The 20652-nt window shown below is 41.0% G+C and overlaps 1 protein-coding gene across 1 annotated transcript in view; it reads left to right on the top strand.

The window, feature by feature from the left end:
- The first annotated feature begins 545 nt into the window (after window positions 1-545).
- Window positions 546-20652, top strand: part of ZRANB1 (zinc finger RANBP2-type containing 1) — a 62307-nt gene continuing 42200 nt past the window's right edge. The window contains exon 1 of the mRNA XM_040624248.1: window positions 546-721. The gene's annotated coding sequence lies outside the window, so the exon portion shown is untranslated. The remainder of the gene's footprint in view (window positions 722-20652) is intronic.

Genomic DNA, 20652 nt, shown 5'->3' with positions numbered 1-20652 from the left:
GGTGGGCTTGGAAGTCGGGCGAATCGTTGGCACAGGCAGGTGAATAGGAGCCGGCCGGCCGAAGGGCCGCCCCGGGCGCGCCGCCTGCGTCTCCCTGCCCCGCGTACGTCGCGCCGCCCCGTCGCCTCTTGGCGTACCCTACACGGCGCCCAGGGACCGCAGCTCAGCAGGCCGCAGCCTCACAATCGGGGCCGAGCGCCGGCATGACGTCACCTCTCCGCGGCCCGCCTCCTGCGCCCGGAAAGAGGCGGTGGCCCATTGGCTGCGCCGCTGGCGGCCTCCGGGCCAATGACAGGGCAGCGAGCGGCGGGGTCCGCCTTGACGTTGTGCTGCTCGCCGTGGGGTTTATTTGGCTCCGGGGCCCCTAGCCGACGCCATTAGGAGCCGCAGCGCCCGAGGCCGACCCCCCCACCACTTTCCCCCCTCGCTCCCTCAAGCGCCCCGCGCCTCCGCGCCTGCTCTCCGCCCCTCTGCCCCCTCCCCCCGCCCCCCGTAGCGAGGAGCCGCGCGCGGGCCCGCGGAGACCATGTCCTGACTGAGGGGAGAGGGCGGAGGCGGCAGCAGCGGGACGGGCGGCGGCACTGAGGGAGGCGGAGAGGGGCCGGGCTCGGCTCGTCGCCGCGGTCTGCTCGGGGAGTCGCCGCCGCCGCCGCCGCCGCCGGGCCTTGAGCATCGGACGGGGAGGAGGAGGAGCAGGAGCTGGAGGAGTCGCCGCCGCCAGGTAACCGGGCCTCGGGAGGGCGCCCCACTGCAGGCCTCTCGCGGCCCCCTCTGCGGCCTGCTTTGCCCCTCGCTCCCTGGCGGCGCCGAGGCCGCGGGTCTCCGGGGCCGCCCGCCCGCGCCTCCTGGGGCGGCGTCGCGGGCGAGGGGAGGCGACGCGAGGCGAGGGGGCCCGGTCGGCCGCCGCCGCCGCCGCGCTCCCATCTTGGGCTTTCTTCGTGCGGGGACAGGCCCGGGGCTGTGGGAGGGTGGGTCCGCCGCGCTTGTTTACAGACCGTCGATCAGCCGCGGCTGGACGCGCTGCCTGCCCTGCCACCTCTCTTCCGCCAGATTCCCCCCTCCCGGCCCCCAACTTCTTTTCCTGCTATCTACGGGCGGGTGCGTGGGGCTTCTCTCCTACTCTGCAATAGGCCGTAGTTCTTGGTTCCATCTCCACAAGTTGGTGCTGGTCTCCAAACTTGTATTTCGGCCCTTTGACCGCTTCCTCTCCGCCTCCCAAGGTGGCCTCCGGTTGGTGCCATTTCTACGAAAATAGAGGTGGGGGCGACTGGGCTGGGCTGAGGAGGAGGAGCTGGAACTAGGGGAAGGATTGTCTACCCTTCGCTCGCAGTAACGATTGTTCAGTGCAAGTATCTTGTTATTTTCTCCGCAGTGGTTTGGTATGGGTATTTCACAGACAAAAGGACTGTAATGAATACTTGCGTTAAGCACAAGGGACAGGCAGTTTGGGTTCACCCTGGAAGTTTGAACCGGCCCATTATCTTTGAGATACACTGGTGTTTTGAAACTCTCTAGCTCAGAATTTTGAGTTTCTTTCGATTGAGTCTCCTTTTCCATTAACTGCATAGATTATTAGGTTAAGCGCCATCCTCTCTACTCAGTATTTTCGTTTATTTGCTCACGGTATGATTTATGGTATTGTCAATAAGTTTAACGTAAGAGAATATTGTTTTAGGAATACAGTTGAGAAACCCTTAAGTCTTGGAAACCTTATGTGATGAGTGGTTCTCTCTGTGGTCTCTTTTTTAAGTTGATTTTATCACTTGTGTGACCTCAAGGGTACCCCTGTTTTGATCAAACATGGATGACTCAGTGTACAAATCACATGCCAGGGGAAACCATAAAGAATTTTGATCTTGGTTTGTGCCAAGGGTCTTGGAAAAGTCACATAAACTGTGTGAAAAATAAAGCTGTATCTCATCTCCTAGTTATTATTAATTAAATGAGGTAATTCTAAAGAAGTTTAGAACCTTGCTCCCTCTTGATTTTTGGATCTTAAGATATGCATTCACTTACTTATCCTAAAATTTCATGATATTGGTTTTATTGGGCTATTAGGGAAACTAAGAGGACAGTACTGACACATTTTTATCTTTGAGGAGGATAGTTGAATGTCATGAGGGATTTTTATTTTGATGTTTCAACACCTTTTATTAATGCTTCAGAGCATTTAGACACTCATTTACTCTTGAAATGTGCCTGGGTTAGTGTGATGAACTCATTCTTGGTTGTGTATTTTCAATTTACCGCCTCAGTCCGCTTCTGTACACTGATAAGGGTTAGGGCATATCACATTTAAGGGCTGAGGGTTAACACAGTTCTAGAACTCACGATCCAGTTGTACAGTATTTGAGGTGAATTGCCTCCTATGTGTAATTGATACAGCGAGGGCTGTTCAGTGTGCTTTATACTTATATTGCTTTTATAATAAGTGGAAACTTTAAATGGAAGTTGAAAAAGTAGAGCACTTAGATTTTTATTTAACTTGGTTAAGTTTTGTTATTTGAGCGTTGCTGCTGCCTCCCTTCTCCTCCAGTACTGGGCTTTGAACACATTTTCTCCCAGTGATATGCAGTCTCATTTGGAATATTTGTGCTTGCTTATGCTTTGGGTAAATAATATCTTGAACATTTTAACACTCTCATCCCCTCACATCACAACATAAAAACTTCCAGAACACTCATTACATGCAAAGTAAGGTTTAAGCTTCTTGGTGTGGTGTTCAAGTTTCTTTGTAACCTGGCCCTGATCCACTTCAGTCTTAAGTCTTTCTTATTCCTTCCCTTTGTGGATTCTTAGTTCTAGCCAAACTAACTTGTTTGTTGCTGCTGTGAAGTCTCTCCTCTTGGCCTTTCTCTGTGCCTTTTTTACTGTTTGAAACCCTCTTCCGCTGTATTCATGGATACTCTCTTTAGTTCGGGCCCGGTTGAGTCCTGTCTCTTGAGAAGCCTTTCTGACTACAACCTCAAGGGATCTATTCACTTCTCTTTTTGTGTGGGACTCTCCTTTTTTTTTTCTTAGCATATGGTAGGCTGGATTTCAGTATATCTTTTTTTGTTTTGTTTTGTTTTTTTTTTAGATTTTATTTATTTATTCGACAGAGATAGAGACAGCCAGCGAGAGAGGGAACACAGCAGGGGAGTGGGAGAGGAAGAAGCAGGCTCATAGCGGAGGAGCCTGATGTGGGACTCGATCCCATAACGCCGGGATCACGCCCTGAGCCGAAGGCAGACGCTTAACCGCTGTGCCACCCAGGCGCTCCTCTTTTTTTGTTTTTATTCTGCTTCCCAGTTAGGTTTTAAGACCTCTGAGAAATGGGTATGAATTCTTCTTTCTGTGAAGACCATATATTCAACACTGAAATATGGAAACATGGTCTGAAAGAGTACTTTTGGTTATCCACGTGTTCTAGGGTATGCTGTTTGTAGTCTTCTAAGTAGTGGGGTTTCTGGGATTTTGATGATTTATGAGATAAAATATTTGAAGTTATGTCTGTCTCTTAAATTTTTTTTGTCATTATGTTTATTTCTATTATTAGTGTGGTTTTCTTCCTGTAGAGAGTGCTCAGCGATTTGGTAATGATCATGTATTATTCAAATAAAAATAAGTACTGCAGTTCTGTAGTTTACTTCAGATTTGAGTCTTGTGCCATTACTTTGGTTTGAGTTTGGCACCAGTGACACTAAGGGAGGTCATTCCAAATTTGTATACAGGTAACATTTAGCATCATGAGAAGGAGAAAATAATCTGTAGTCTCAGTTTGCATTCTTAACCTCAGATTTTGGCAGCGTGTGTCATTGATCATGAGGCAGATGAGACACAGGAGAATGTGTGATTCACTGCTACCTGTCAACGCTGTTGGAAGAAAACACAAACAAGCCGGTCCATAGTATTTTTGTATACCAAGGATAACGTGTAATTATATAGTACATGGGTGGGTGCTGATGAAGTCGGAAAATAGGTGTATATGTTTCTGTTGTGTGAGTGAGTAGGAGGCTTGGTATTTTATAGATACACAGTCTCTTAGCAGTAAACAATCATGATTAATCCATTGTATGTATGTGGAAACTTGTCCTCTTCTTCCAGTTAATCAAAATAGTTTTTCCTTGTAATTGATTTTTTTTTAAGAAAGTAGTTTACATAAAAACTGTTCTTTAAGCTTCAGAAACCTTTTTAGCATAACCCAAGGTGAAATTAGTCTGTTAACGAACTTTCCAAACATATTAAGCATTTTTACTTAGGCTATTTGCATTTGTAAAAGGCACTTCCATGGAACTGATACCGGTAATTTTACCACTTGAGAAATCTAGATCAGTAAGCATTCGTTGCTTTCTGGGAGTGTGGTATTTTGTTTAAGATGAAATTTTTGACAAGAGTCATCAGTTTGAATTTTAAAATGGATGTTGGTCAGTAAATTGAATATAAAGTTGATAATTTTTCAGCTGCCTAGTTAATTTAACTTTTCAGTAATGAAAAAACTAATTTATTTTTATAGTTCTTATATTGAGGGCAGGCTGTCTCACTCTCTCCCTAACCAACACAACATAATTTTGGTTTTTCACCATTTGGTAAGTCAGAATTTTATGTGGTCTTGAATTCACATAAATAAACAAATACTTGAATGTATAAAGCTTGTGGGAATCAGTTGCATATCTTTCCATTTTTTTCTTAAAGTAACGGTTTCAATGAAGTTTATTTTATATACCATGAAATTCACTCTTTTTTTTTTTTAAGATTTTATTTATTTGAGAGAGAGAGTGTGTGTGGGGGGGGAGGGGGGAGGGACAGAAGGGGAGAGAGAAGCAGGCGCCCAGCTGAGCAGGGAACCCCACGTGGGGCTTGGTCCCAGGACCCTGGGATCATGACCTGAGCCAAAGGTAGGCACTTAACCAACTGAGTCACCCAGGTGCCCCGAAATTCACCCTTTTAAAGAAATATATAATTCATTGGTTTTTAGTGTATTCACAAAGTTGTGTAGCCATCATCACTATCCAGAACATTTCATCACCCCAAAAACTACCCATCAGCCAGTCATTCCCTCTTTTGCCCCATTTCCTGGGAACTAATCTTTCTGTCTCTATGGGTTTTGCCTATTCTGTACATTTCATATAAGTGGAAGCATACAAGATGACATCTTTTGTGTCTGGCTTCATTCACTTACCATAATGTTTTCAAGGTTTATGTTGTAACTAATGTGTATTGGTACTTTTTATGGCTGAATAATTAATATTGTATGGATATACCACATTTTGTTTATGTTTATCCATTCATTGATGGACATTTAGGTTGTTTCTACTTTTTTGGCTGTTATGAAGTATGCTGCTATGAATAACTGTACAAGTGTTTGGGTGGACATAAGTTTTCATTTCTCTTGGGTATATACCTGGGAATAGAATTGCTGGGTCATATGATAACTCTGTTAAGTTGCTGCAATATACTTTAGTTGGAATTCTGAAGGGAGGTCATCATTTCTGTGATTTTTAAGAAAAACACTTATAGATCCTTTGCTTTTTTTGGTCCAGGTGGGTAATATGTTATAAATTTTTGTTATAAAAACTCGTTTTTTGGTGTTTAGTGAAAAAAAGTTTGTTTTCACACGGGAACTACAGTAATTTGCAGAAAAATTTTTGGCTAATTTTTTTTGGAATGATATCCAAAAAATGCTATCAGTTCAGTAAATACCAGTAGAATATTTCATTGCTTTTTATTGCCTAAATGATGAGTAAGTGACTGTTGCAGAGCAGACACTGTTTATAGAGACACAAAGGTGAATTTTTCACAGGCAATCATTGGAAGCCATAATTCACAAAACTAAGTACTGTGAAGTGGTAAAAACGTGACTGAATTAGCACAGGTTAGGTTTGGGTCAGGAAGGGCTTTACAGAGATGGGAACATTTAAGCTGGTCCTCGCAGAAGTAATAGGTTTCTGAAACTGGATAAGATGGGGGGTGGGAAGGGGCAAGCATCCTGTGCAGAAGCAAACCTGTGTGTGAGGGCATGGAGATGTGAAAATTGCATGTCCTGTTTAAGGACGAGCGGAGGCTTCAGGGTAGCTAAAGCATGTGGATGAGGTTGGAAAGGCACTCCTATCCAGTCCTTGCCTCACTTTTCCCGGAGCTAGTCTTGTGGGTATGGAAGTTAGAAAGGTGGAGTGATCCTCTTCAGTATAGATCACCTTCACAGATAGGAAGAGAGAATTCTGTCTCTCCACTCCATCTGTCTGTCTCTTTTTGTGTGTATGGTAGGATATGTGGGGGATGTTTATTAAGCTGAAAATCCGAAGGCATTGTTTTTATAGAAATGCATCTAGCAGATTAATTTTTGGGCACCTACTGTGTGTTCTCTAGTTGCTTAGGATTTTCAAAAAGTAGATTATATAAAACACTGTTACAAAGGCTACTGAAATTAAAACATTTAGTAACGATCTATTCACTGTTCAAAAAAGCAACTGTACTGGATGTTGAGATACCCAGGTGAACAAGATTTGTATTTACATTCCTGTATGGAGAGGCAATCTAGGAGCAAACAAGGAAAAAAAAACCAGATAGTGATAAGTGCCATGCAGAGAATGCAAGCAGGGTGATGCGGTGGATGTGACTGAGTGGTCAGGGAAAATCTTTCTGTGGAGGTGGTGTTTAAACCTAGATCTCAGTGACGACAGCTGGCCATATGAAAATCTGGGAATAGAGCATTCTAGGCAGAAGAGATTTCAAATACAAAACTCTTAATGTGGGGCGCCTGGGTGGCACAGCGGTTAAGCGTCTGCCTTCGGCTCAGGGCGTGATCCCGGCGTTCTGGGATCGAGCCCCATATCAGGCTCCTCCCCTATGAGCCTGCTTCTTCCTCTCCCACTCCCCCTGCCTGTGTTCCCTCTCTCGCTGGCTGTCTCTATCTCTGTCAAATAAATAAATAAAATCTTAAAAAAAAAAAAACAAAAAAAACAAAACTCTTAATGTGAGATCGAGCTTGCTGGTAAAGGGGAACAGAATGAACTCCATTTTTATGTAGAGATTTTCAAGAAAGGCTGGTAAATTTTAATTTTATTCTGAGTGGATTGGGAAGCCATTAGAGGATTTTAAATCCTTGTGTTGTGATCTCGTTTACATTTCTAAAGAGTCCATCTGGCTTCTATGTCAGGATGGTGGGTAGAGCAGAAAGCAGCAAGAGTAGTGGGGAGGTTTTGCAGTAATCCACGGGAGAGTTGATGGTAGCTGGGACTAGGGGTGTGGCAGGGGGTTCTGGAGGAAAATCAAAATTTTGGGATTTGTTTTGGAGGTAGTGTCAGTGCTTTGTGATAGCTAGAGGCAGTGACTATAGTCAGCCTGTCTTGTCACCTAATATTCATATTTTATTCTAGGGAAATGTTTTTGTAATCCTGGAAGGCTGTGGTACACTAATGAGAAAAAAACGGAGTCAGAATTTGGGGTTTACTTACTAAAGCTTTGTGACCTTGGGCAAGTCATTTTACTTTTCCTGGAGACCTGGATTCCTTTTCATTAAAATGAATATACTTGTACCTCAGGGAGATTCTAGGGTACCTTAGGGGATAATACCTGAGGGTTCTTAAGATTAAGGGAAATAACGTAAGTGTTCTGTGGCCTAAAGCTCCATACATAATTTAAGGTGGTGTTATTTCAAGCTGGCAATTGTTGGTAATATTAATTATGGGTTATGGATCTTGAGGTACTGGTTTTAGTACCTACTTAAAGACAGGTGTGGCGTTATCATCATAATTTTTTTCAATGAAGACCCTTGGGTTTTAATCATTTGGCCAATATCCGAGATTCAGTAAGAGGTGGAGAGGGACTTGAATTTGCCTCTAAGAAGTGCAGTACATTTTTCTGTATATGGGAGAAATGAGTGTAAATATCAAGATCTCCCCATAGTAGATAAAGCAGATTTCACCTTAACACTTTGGTGAAAGGCACTAGTAAATCACTAAAGGAAAATATTGTAGGATATTCTTGAAGTGCATGTGTGTTTGTATTTCTGTGACTGAGCAGATATGTAAAGACCTGTCCAAAAGGGCCTTTGATACCCTGTTCAGGATTTTTAACTTCAGTAGGACGCTCCCGAAAATTTCAGAGCTGCAGAATGGCAGCATCAGATTTTTTCCTTTTCCTTCCTTTTTTTTCTTTTTTTAAGATTTTATTCATTTATTTTAGAGAGAGAGCGAGTGAGCACGCGAGGGAGTGCACGATTGCACAAGCCGGAGGAGAGGCAGAGAGAGAGAGAGAGAGAGAAGCAGGCTCCCCACTGAGCAGGGAGCCCAATGCGGGGTTTCCATCCCAGGACCCCGGGGTCTTGACCTGAGCTGAAGGCAGACGGTTAACTGACTGAGCCACCCAAGCGCCCCTCTTTTCCTTCTTTTGTGACCATTCTGGTAGAGATGTGGAGTAAGAAGGTAGGAAAACCAGTTAGAAAAATAGTTGAGGAAAGAAATGATGAGCTAGGGCTTGGTGATAGGGATGGAAAGAAGGGCTAATTCTTGAGAAAGGCTTTAGGGTATAGGGGGCAGATTTATGCTCTGATAAAAGGACTCTACTATACCTGTTTCATGGTTTTTGGAAAGTATTTTGTAAATGGTAAGATTTATTGTGTGATGTAGATATATATAAATAACAAATATATATTCTCCCCAGAATTGTTTGAAAATCAGTTGCAGACATGATACCCCCTTTTCCTTAAATATTCAGTGTATATTTCTTAAAAGGCAAGGGCTTTCTGCTATATAACCACAAAATAGTGATCAAAATCAGGAAATTAACATCGTATGATATTATTATGTAATTCTTTATAAGAGTCTGTAAATCTTTTTTTTTTAAGATGCAGGTTTTACTATTTATGTATTTTTATTTTTATTTATTTATTTATTTTTAAGATTTTATTTATTTATTCGACAGAGATAGAGACAGCCAGCGAGAGAGGGAACACAAGCAGGGGGAGTGGGAGAGGAAGAAGCAGGCTCATAGTGGAGGAACCTGATGTGGGGCTCGATTCCATAACGCCGGGATCACGCCCTGAGCCGAAGGCAGACGCTTAACCGTTGTGCCACCCAGGCGCCCCTATTTATGTATTTTTAAGTAGTATCTACACCTAACACGGGGCTCTAATTTACAACCCCAAGGTCAAGAGTTGCATGCTCTACCAACTGAGCCAGCCAGGTGCCCCAAGATTCTACAAATCTTACTCAAATTTGGCACTTACTCCATTAATGTTCTTTTTAAAGGCTAAAGAAAATTTTCGTATTATGTGTTGCAGTCTTTTGCCATTTTAAAAAAATTTTATTTATTTGTCAGAGACAGAGGGAGAGCGTGTGCGCACGAGCAGGGGAACTGCAGGCAGAGGGAGAAGTGGGCTCCCTGCTGAGCAAGGGAGCCCAACATGGGGCTCCATCCCAGGACCCTGGGATCATGATCTGAGCTGAAGGCAGATGCTTAACTGACTGAGCCACCCAGGTGCCCTCAAATGGTGATTTTCTAATCCAGTTATTCTTTTTGCATTTATGAGTTGGATTTTTACTGTAAGAAGGAGCTTTCTCTTCTTATTTACTTATTTGTGTGTTTATCAGTGTCTGTTAGACTTACAGATTTTTATTTTAGTCAGTGTTTTAAAATCTTTATTGTCAGGGCTCCTGAGTGGCTCAGTCTGTTGAGCGCCTGACCCTTGGTTTCAGCTCAGGTCATGATCTCAGGGTCCTGGGATCAAGCCCCTCACGTGGTTGGCTCCATGCTCAGCATAGAGTGTGCTTGAGATTCATTCCCCCTCCTTGCCCCTCCTCCTCTGCTCCTCTTCCCCTGCTTTTTCTCTCTTTCTCTCCTCTAAAATAAATAAATAAGTAAAATCTTAAAAAATAAAAAAATCTTTATTGCCATTGTTTATGGTGATGCTCAAGTTGATCCAGATTTGGTCCATGGGAGCTCTTCATACTAATTTCTTGTCTTTTTTTTTTTTTAATTTAAGATTTTAGGTGTGACTGTATTTCAAATTTGATTTTATTTTTTAGAGCAGCTTTAGGTTCAAACCAAAAGTTACTGTGGCCTTTTTAAAACTCTCCATCATTCTTTGAGAGTTGATTTTTTTTTTTAAAGAAAATGTTTCCTGTGTATTGTGACTAAAAAAAAATTAAGATTTTTAAAAATAGACTTTATTTTTAGAGCAGTTTAGGTTCATAGCAAAATTGAGCAGAAAGTATAGCGAGTTCTCCTATATCCCTTGCCCCAGCACATGCATAGCCTCCCCCAATATCAATCACAACAGAGTGGTACATTTGTTACAATTGATGAATCTGCCGTGACAAATCATTATCAACCAGACTCCACAGTTTACATTAAGGTTCACTCTTAGTGTTGTCATTCTGTGTGTGTCAAAATCCATAGAATGTACAGGTATCGACCTTTATAGTGTCATATAGAGTATTTTCACAACCGTAAAAATCCTGTCTGCTCTGCCTGTACATTCTTCTTCCCCACAGTCCCCAACAACCACTGATCTTTTTACTGTCTCCTCAGTTTTGCTTTTTCTAGAATATCGTGTAGTTGGAATCACAGTATTATATAGCCATTTCATATTGGCTTCCTTCACTTAATAGGCATTTAAGGTTCCTCTCTTTTTTTTGGCTTGATCCCTCACTCGTTTTTAGTGCTGGATAGTATTTCATTGTACCACAGTTAATCCATTCACTTCAGATCATGTGTCATACCTACCGAAGGACATCTTGGTTGCTTGCAAGTTTTGGCAATTATGAGTAACATCTGTATGCAGACTTTTGTGTGGACATAAGTTTTCAACTGCTTTGGGTAAATACCAAGGTGCACAATTGCTGGATTGTATGGTAAGAGCATGTATAGTTTTGTAAGAAACTGTCAAACACTCTTCCTAAGTGGCTATACCGTTTTGCATTCCCATCAGTAATGAATGAGAGGTCTTGTTGCCCTCAGTCCTCGCTAGCATTCGGTGTTGTCAGTGTTCTGGATTTGGGCATTCTAATAGGTGTGTAGTGGTATCTAATTGTTATTTTAATTTGCAATTTCCTGTTGACATAGGATGTTGAGCATTTTTTTCATGTGCTTATTGGCCATCTGTAGATCTTCCTTAGTGAGGTTTGTCTGTTTAGGTCTTTTGTCCATGTTTTAATTGGATTGTTTGTTATTGTTGAGTTTCAAGAGTTCTTTGTATATTTTGGATAACAGTCCTGTAGCAGATAGGGCTTTTGCAAATATTTTCTCCTATTTTCTGGCTTATCTTTTCATTCCCTTGACGGTGTGTTTTGCAGAGTGGAAGTTTTTAATTGTAATAAATACTTGAGAACGTATTTCTTCCATGGTATTTTATCTAAAAAGTCATTGCCATAGCTAAGGTCATCTAGATATCCTCTTATTTTGTCTTCTAGGAATTTTATAGTTCTTCATTTTACATTTAGGTCTGTGATCCATTTTGAGTGATTTTTTGTGAAGAATGTGAGGTCTGTGTCTAGAGTAAATTCTTTGCATGTGGATGTCTAGTTGTTCCAGTGCCATTTTTTTTGAAAAGACATCTTTTCTCCATTGCGTTGCCTTTATGCCTTTGTCAGAGATCAGTTGACTATATTTGTAGGGCTGTTTCTGGGCTCTGTTCTCTCCCATTGACTTATTTTTCTGTTCTTTTGCCAATAACATACTGTCTTGATTACTGTAGCTTTCTAATAAGTTTTGAAGTTGGGGAATCCGTTCTCAGACTTTGTTTTTTTTCTTTAGTACTTTGTTAGCTATTCTGGAAATCATGCTTCTCCATATAAACTTATAATTGCTTTGTTGATACCCACAGAATAACTTGCGGGCATTTGGATTGGGATTGCATTGAATCTCTTGATGAAGTTGGGAAGAAGTGAGATTTTGACAGTTTTGAGTTTGCCCTTCCATGATAATGGAATAATCATTTATTTAGTTCCTCTTTGATTTCTTTCATCAGAGTTTTATAGTTTTTCTCATATAGGTCTTGTATATGTTTTGTTAGATTTTTACCCAAGTATTTAAATTTTGGGGGTGCTAATGTAAATGGTGATAATGTTTTTTAATTTCAAATTCTATTTGTTCATTGTGTTATATGGGAATGCAGTTGACTTTTGTATATTAATCTTGTATCCTGCAATCTTGTTGTAGTCATTTATAAGCTCTAGGCGTCATTTTGTTGATTTTTTTGGGTTTTCTACATAGACAGTCCTATCATCTGTCAATAAAGACAATTTTATTTTTCTTCCCGGTTTGTGTACTTTTAATTTTCTCTTACAACATTAGCTAGAATTTCTAGTTTGATGTTAAAAGAAGTGGTGAGAGGGAACATTTTGCCTTATTACTGATCTTAGGAAAGTTTCTAGTTTTTCACCATTAAATATGATGTTAGCTGAAGGTTTTTAGTATATGCTCTTTAACATGTTGAGGAAGTTCCCCTGTATTTCTAGTTTGCTGCGAGTTTAACGCCTGCTTCATGAATGGGTGTTGGATTTTCTTCCTGCCTTTTCTGCATGTATTTGTGTGATCTTGTGGTTTTTCTTTTTTAGTGTGTTGATAGGGAGGATTACATTAATTGATTTTTTGAACATTGAACTAGCCTTACATATCTGGGATAAACCCCACTTGCTTGTGGTGTATAATTCTTTTTTATACATTGTTGGATTTGATTTGCTAATGTTTTGTTGAGGATTTTTGCATCTTTGTTCATGAGAGACATTGAAAAGACAGGCTTTTATCACTTTTTAACTTTTAGTTTCCTGAAGTGTGATATTCACCTGTACAAGTTTAAGATGAAATAAACTTTGGTTCATGTTTTGATAGATTTTCTCTGTTTTACGAACTGTACCTGCAGGTTATAGAAAGAAGCTTTATTTGTTAGTGTTCCAGATGTTTTAACATTGCTTCTCAGACACAAATGTTTTGTTTATTATTAGACTCAACAACCATAAAATTATTCTGTAAAATTGCTAAAGAAATTTGAAAATGCTTACTCTCAACAATTTTTCTACAGACAAGTAAACCGTTTGTAGACTATCACAGGCTCCTGGACCACCTTTTGAGTAGCAGTCTGAATATTATACAGCGTACTGCTTCTTGCTCCTTTCCTTTCCTTTCCTTTCTTTTCTTTTCTTTTTTTTTTTTTAAAGATTTTATTTACTTATTGCAGAGAGAGAGCATGAGCATGAGGGGGGGAGGGACAGAGAGGGACTATTAAGCAGACTCCATGCTGAGCGCAGAGACAGATGGAAGGCAGACCCTGAGATCACAGCCTGAGCTGAAACCCAGAGTCCACTGCTTAACTGACTGTGCCACCCAGGTGCCCCTCCTGCTCTTTTTCTAGTAGTCTGAGCCTTAATTCTTAGTCTTGAACAGCATTTGTTACTTTCCTAATAGATATTAAAGTTTTTCATTATGAAAAGCTTCAAACACATACACACATACATATAGAGAGACTGGGAGAATGAATTCTCGTGTATCTGTCACCCAGATACTAATACATGGCCAGTCTTGTTTCATTTATGTTCCTCTTGCTTTCTTCCAGTGGAGTATTTTAAAGCAAATTCCAGATATTTTACAGCACTGTAAATATTTTCAGTAAGAGAAAAGGACTCTTTTATTAAAGAAAGGGATGAGGGAGGTGAGAAGCAGATGGAGAGACAGAGAACCTTAAGCAGGCTCCATGCCCAGTGCTGAGCCTGATTCAGGGCTCGATCTCACAAACCTGAGATTTTGACCTGATCCAAATTCAAGAGTTGGACAGTTAAACTAACTGAGCCACTCAGGTGCCCTGGAAAGGACTTTTTTTTTTTTTTTTAAAGATTTTATTTATTTATTTGTGAGAGAGTTAGAGAAAGCACGAGAAGGAGGAGGGTCAGAGGGGGAAGCAGAGTGGGGAGCCCAATGTGGGACTCAATCCTGGGACTCCAGGATCGTGACCTGAGCTGAAGGCAGATGGTTAACCAACTGAGCCACCCAGGCATCCTGAAAAGGACTTTTTAAGAGCATAAGTACCATACTATTAATCACACTTTAAAATTTAAATAATTTCTTAATATCAGTTCAGTGTTCAAGTTAATTTTTAACATGTATTTAAGTTTTAATACACACCCCACACACAGGAATTTGCTGATTGCATCTCCATGGAATCAGTTCTGTCTATCCCCTATAATCTGTAAACTGGTAATTAGATCTGAAAGCTTGATCTTATTCATTATTCAGGTTTGATAACTATTATTTGGCATAAGTAATTCATAGGTGGTATGGTATATGAATGTTTGATAGCTTTATTTTAAAAATAAGTTTTTGATATTGGTTACATCTATTAAGTGATCATTAACTTAACTTAATATTAGTATGTATTTTAAGAATTGGGCTTGCCTATCAGAACTTAGAACAAATGGAGCAGGGAGAAGTTAAGAAAATGTTTCATTATCTCTGGAGATAGAGTATTTGCAAAATAAATTCAATAAACAAGATTTTAAAGTGAGTCTGTATATAGAATATTGAGTCTCTTTGATAGTTACAGTTTAGTATATGGGGTGGAGATTCTTGAGATTATCTTTTTTTTTTTTTTAAATTCAGATGAGAGAGTTGAGGCACTAAGATAAAATTGATTTACTTGCTATCTCACAGTCTTTGCTTTCCTTTAAAACAGGGCCATATATAGGTGCTGCAGTTCATACACATCTGTCATTTGGAGAGATTCTCCCTTTTTTGGTTGTCTAATTGAAAATGGAAGCCTTTTCTATAGTTTTAATTGACATACTGTGGTTTCTTTAGTAATCTGGATTAGTGTAGTAGTTTAAGGGAAGTCAGGCTGGTTTTTGTTAAGATTTATTTACTTGAGAGAGAGAGAGAACACTAGTGGGAGGGACAGGGAGAGAGAATTTCAAGCAGACTGTGGGACTTGATCTCATGGCCCTGAGATCATGACCTGAGCCGAAACCAAGAGTCAGACCCTTAACAGACTGTGCCACCAAGATGCCCCCAGGCTGGCTTTAATAATATTTTCTTTTATATTTTCTAATATATTTTATATTTTCTTATAACTTTCTCAGGGATTGCCTCCAAAAAAAAAAAAAAAAAAACCCTTAAGGTATTTTATAGTTGAGAATCATGGTGAGTATTCCCAAGTTATTTTTTTTTTCACTCAATTTTAGATGCTAAATTTAGTATATCTTGTTTTATAAATCTTTTTTTTCCCCCCAGGAGAGGGTGGTGGGAGAGGGGCAGAGGGAGAGAGAGAGAATCCCAAGCGGGGCTCAATCTCACAACCCTGAGATCGTGACCTGAGCTGAAATCAAGAGTCGGACACTTAACTGACTGAGCCACCCACGTGCCCCTTATAAATAATTTTTTAAGGTCTTGCTTATTGCTCAGCTTTTTCAAGATTTTGTAGCAGTTCTCAATCAAGATATGCTGTGGGAATATTCTGTGTAATTTTATTTATTTATTTAAAGATTTTATTTGAGAGAGAGTGAGCGAGAAAGAGCACACAAGCAGGGGCAGAGGGAGAGGGAGAAGCAGACTCCCTGCTGAGCGGGGATCCCAATGTGGGACTGGATCCCAGCACCCTGGGATCATGACCTGAGCCGAAGGCAGTTGCTTAACCGACTGAGCCACCCAGGCGCCCAATTCTGTGTGTTTTTAAAAAGCAAAAATATGAGCAAAATGTGTGTTAAGTTTTTCCAAGCTTTCTCATTTAAATATTATCTGTCATAGTCATCTAGGAAGGGACTGCTTAGTGAGAAACTCATTGCAGTTTATTAATAGCCCAGATTCTGGATAATGGGAATAAGTGACTATGGGCTGCAGTATAAATGTATATTTATTATATAATGTGTATAGTACCAACTTTGGAGCCAGAATCCCTGGCTTTGCCACTTAGTAGCTTTGTAACTTTGGGCAAGTTTCTCAACTTCTCTGTTCCTGTTTCCAGTCTTTTAAAATTGGAGACAGTGGTACCTGTTTCATAGGGTTCTGAGGATTAAAGTAGTTAATGTGTATGCACAGTGTTTAGAATGTGTGTGGCATGCAGTAAATGCTGAAGTTTTAGCTGTTTCTTAGTTGGACAAGGCTGATCCCGACAAAATCGTGAGGTAGACAGAGTTGGCCTTAGGCATTCATCCATCTCTGACGATTGGGTAAGCAGTACCGTCAACCTGCTGCTGTCTTTGACATTCTTTTCCAGGTTGCCCTTTGCTAAACCTTTGCCTACTTGTTCTCCTTGTCCCTGCAATGTAAACCCTGATTACAAAATCCCCATCCTGTTTTCCTATTAGTCATTACACTAGGAATTATGAGAAAAATGATTGAATTGAATGACTTTACACTGTTAAATAACATTTGTGAATAACTTGGGTTTATAAAATAAGTTTTTTTCTTTTTAATTTGTTATTTTTAAGTAATCTCTACACCTACCGTGGGGCTTGAACTCACAACCCTGAGATCAAGAGTTACATGCTCTACTGACTGAGTCAGCCAGGCACCCCATATAAAATAAGTGTTGTAATTAAAATAACTTTAGTGGACTGGAAGTTAGCAAAATAACAAATTCGAGCAAAGTTGAAGTATTGGGAAAATGATATTTTTGGACAAGATGGTAGCTCTGAGTTGGTTTTGCTTTGGAATATTTCATCCATTTGGTTCCCTCTGCTTTTTACATCCCTCCCTCCCACTCTTTCTCTGTCTCTCTCAAAGATTTTATTTATCTGAGAGAGAGAGCACAAGCAGGAGGGAGGGGCAGAGGGAGAGAGAGCAGCATAGGCCCTGCTGAGTAGGGAGCCCCACAGGGGCTTGATCTGGAATCATGACCTGAGCATGACCTGAGCTGAAGGAAGACGCTTAACTGACTGAGCCACCCAGGTGCCCCTGTCTTTTTCTTTCTTTTACATAAGAACTCATTAATTATCTAAAAGTTCCAAGTTTGTACCCCTCTTTTCTCTAACACACAAATAACATCCATAGTGTTTGGTAAAAAGATGTCCTTTAGTTGGGCTTAGGTATAGTAATGACTCTTCGTTACTATGGATACTTTGTTAATTGGGATTGATCTGTTTAGTATGAACAGAGAATAGATAGAATAGTGAAAGAAATCAAATTCTGAATGAGGTAGCATCTTTGTAGTCCTTGCAAATGTTATTTTTTAAATGCTGGGTTTGATAATGCACTCTTGGAGCTAACCCACTTCCATACATGCTTATGAAAACTGTAGTCATGTTTCATCTTATTAGATGCCCTGAGCATTGTAGACCTTTGGTATCTTCCGTAGGTTGTTAAGTTATGTTTGTTTTGTTTGGGATTATAATAGGGGGTGCACGATTGACTTGTGAAGTCTCTGAAACTGTCCAAATGAACCATGCTGAAATGGGTAGTACGGTAGTTCAAGATATATGTATGTATATATATAGTATATATATGTATATGTATGTATATACGTATGTGTATAGGTGTGTGTGTGTATATATATATGTATATTACTCTTTTCTTGTTACGTCTAGGAACTGAAGACTGTAGAGGAACTAGGCAAGATTACAGATAAAGCCCTAGTATATACTTAAAGAGGTAGAATTCCTCTTGAACAGAATAGAGATTATGGGGTGCTTGGGTGGCTTAGTTAAGTGACTGCCTTTGGCTCAGGTTGTGATCTCTGGGTCCTGGGATCAAGCCCTACACCGGGCTCCCTGCTCAGTGGAGAGTCTGCTTCTCCCGTTGCCCCTCCCCCCTGCTCATGCTCGCGTGTGCACACGCGTGCTTGCTCACTCTCTCTCTCAAGTAAATAAATCTTAAAAAATAGGGAGTAAATGAGAAGAAAAATCATTACTATTGTTTTGTGCAAGATTTTTGACAGTGTAAATTTTTGTGTCTATAGATCTGTTCTATTTTTTTTTTTTTTTTAAAGATTTTATTTATTTGACAGAGAGAGACAGCCAGCAAGAGAGGGAACACAGCAGGGGGAGTGGGAGAGGAAGAAACAGGCTCCCAGCAGAGCAGGGAGGCCGATGCTGGGCTTGATCCCAGGACCCGGGATCATGACCTGAGCCGAAGGCAGACACTTAACGACTGAGCCACACAGGTGCTCCTATAGATCTGTCTTTTTTTTTTTTTTTTAAAGATTTTACTTATTTATGTGACAGAGACAGCCAGCGAGAGAGGGAACACAAGCAGGGGGAGTGGGAGAGGGAGAAGCAGGCTCCCAGCGGAGGAGCCCGATGTGGGACTCGATCCCGGAACACCGGGATCATGCCCTGAGCTGAAGGCAGACGCTTAACAACTGTGCTACCTAGGCGTCCCCCTATAGATCTGTTCTAATCAATGGATTGCTAAGTAGTTTGAAAGAAAAACTATTAGAATTGTAGCTTTTATTACAGTTCTTCCTGATTCTGCAGTGTTCACATATTAAGATGTAAACTTTATATTCTTTGTTATATTTCAGGGACTTAGGTTTGGTTGGAATGAAGTTAGATATACTAGCTGTATGGGTAATTGGCTCAGTTAATCAGGCACACTGCTAGTAAGACCGTGGTCACCATGGCAGGTGTTATTTAATTTTGTTATTTTAACTGAATTTACTTTGCCCAGCTTGTCCACAAATTATTGGGAAGGCATCTTAGCAAGTATGTTTAATTTAAATCTATTTCTTAGATACAGATGACATAGGTAACTGTGATTTCTGTATAGGAGGAAGGGCAGCACATTTTTGAGATCTAATTTTTTTTTTAAGAGATTTTATTTATTTGACAGAGCAGAAGCAGGGGGAGCAGCAGAGGGAGAGGGGGAAGGAGGCTACCTACTGACCAGGACCCTGGGACCTGAGCCACACAGGCACCCCTTGAGTTCTGATTCTTGATTACTTTTTAAAAATTTTCATATAGATTTAGTACTTTCAGAGGGTATTTAATGATCTCAAACGTTTTTGTGACCTTTACAGGACACAAAGGACTTGAGTCCTTTACATTGCAGTACTTGAATGGTTAACCAGCTCATGAGTGCTTGAAATTGCTCTAAGCTCCACTCCTGTCTTTTTTTTGGTACACTCGATGTGGTCTGTGGGTTTTACTAAACATAGGGCTGGTCCACATTCCATGCCACTTGATGCCCTGAGCCACAGTTTTGTTTGGTTTGGTTTTTAATTATTTGAGAGAGAGCATGTGCATGCATGCTGAGCAAGCACGGGGATGGGGAGGGGCAGAGGGAGAGAGAGAGACAGTGAGAAAAATTTAAGCAGACTCCATGCTGCTCGTGGAGCCCGATGTGGGGCTTGATCCCACGACCCTTAGATCATGACCTGAGCCAAAACCAAGAGTCTGCCCCTTAATGGACTGTGCTACCTGGGAGCCCCTGAGCCACAGTTTTTGGAAGCTTGATTACCTCATTGAAAACTGAGGGGAGGGAATAATATAGGAAACACACACACACACACACACACACACACACCCCCCCACACAAATCAATATTCTAGAAACTAGCCCCAACAGGAAATACAGTTAGTGCCAAGTGCCAGTAGAAGTGTGGTTGTTTGGAGTGTACTTGAAGTGAAAAAACTCATGAGAGATGAGACTTGAACTGAGCTTTAAAGAAGGAATGGGATTTGCTACAAGTTGAGCATGTGTATCTGTTTCGCTCTGTTTGTAAAGGTAATGCCTTCATGTATCATTTGGGCAGGGTGGGGGTGGTATGTGCATGAGGCTGGGGTATGTGAGGGAGTGAGTCTGTGAGATGGGTTGTATGTGCAACTACCGGAAGGAGTTGGGAGTTCATACTGTTGCGGAATTGTTTTGGAAAGAGTGCCTTGCTATTAGGATTTTTCTGGTAACAGCTGGGTGGATTTAGAAAGGGAAGGCGCTTAGAAGGCTATTAGAGTAGTTCTGACCTGAACTGAGAAGGCTTTTAGGCTTGATGGCAGTGGGAAGTGGGAAGAAAGGAACTGATTGGACAGAAACCACCAGAGAGACTCTGGTGGGTGGAAAGGTGGAATTCAGGAGGATTCTGTGTCTCTGTGCTTGGTGCAGAAGTCCTCATGGTGTCCTTAATGGATACAGGAGAAATCAGGGTTAAGAGTTTGCTGTGAGAGGAAGGGAAGAGGTTTAATGTAGGATGTGATAAGGTATTGGAGCCCTGAAATGAGGTCAGATTTATGGATAGAGGGTTCACTGTATCATCAATCTTCAGGATCTTGCTCAAGGCCAATAGTTTTTTCTGTTGACTGTTGTGAGGAGGGACAGTGATGTAGAATGATTTGGAGGAGAGAAGAGGGGAATGACTGTGGGATTTTTGGCTTAAGAGTTAAGTAGTACTTTTTTTTTTTTTTTTAGATTTTTTATTTATTTATTTGACAGAGATAGAGACAGCCAGCGAGAGAGGGAACACAAGCAGGGGGAGTGGGAGAGGAAGAAGCAGGCTCATAGCGGAGGAGCCTGATGTGTGGCTCGATCCCATAACGCCAGGATCACGCCCTGAGCCGAAGGCAGACGCTCAACCGCTGTGCCACCCAGGCGCCCCAGTAGTACTTTTTATATATCAATATTACAGTTCAGAATTACCATGTGATATTGTAACAGAACCTGAAAATTCAGCATGCTTGGAATAACCTAGTTTTAACTTTCATCTATATTCCCCTAAGATGCTTTCTGAGCATTTATACATTTCCATAGATTTGTT

This window comes from Ursus maritimus, unplaced genomic scaffold, assembly GCF_017311325.1.
Source record: "Ursus maritimus isolate PB19 unplaced genomic scaffold, ASM1731132v1 scaffold_7, whole genome shotgun sequence".
In the NCBI taxonomy this organism is placed as follows: Eukaryota; Metazoa; Chordata; class Mammalia; order Carnivora; family Ursidae; genus Ursus; species Ursus maritimus.
The sequence above is the reverse complement of the archived record's forward strand: the minus strand, read 5'-3'. Positions and strand labels throughout refer to the sequence as shown.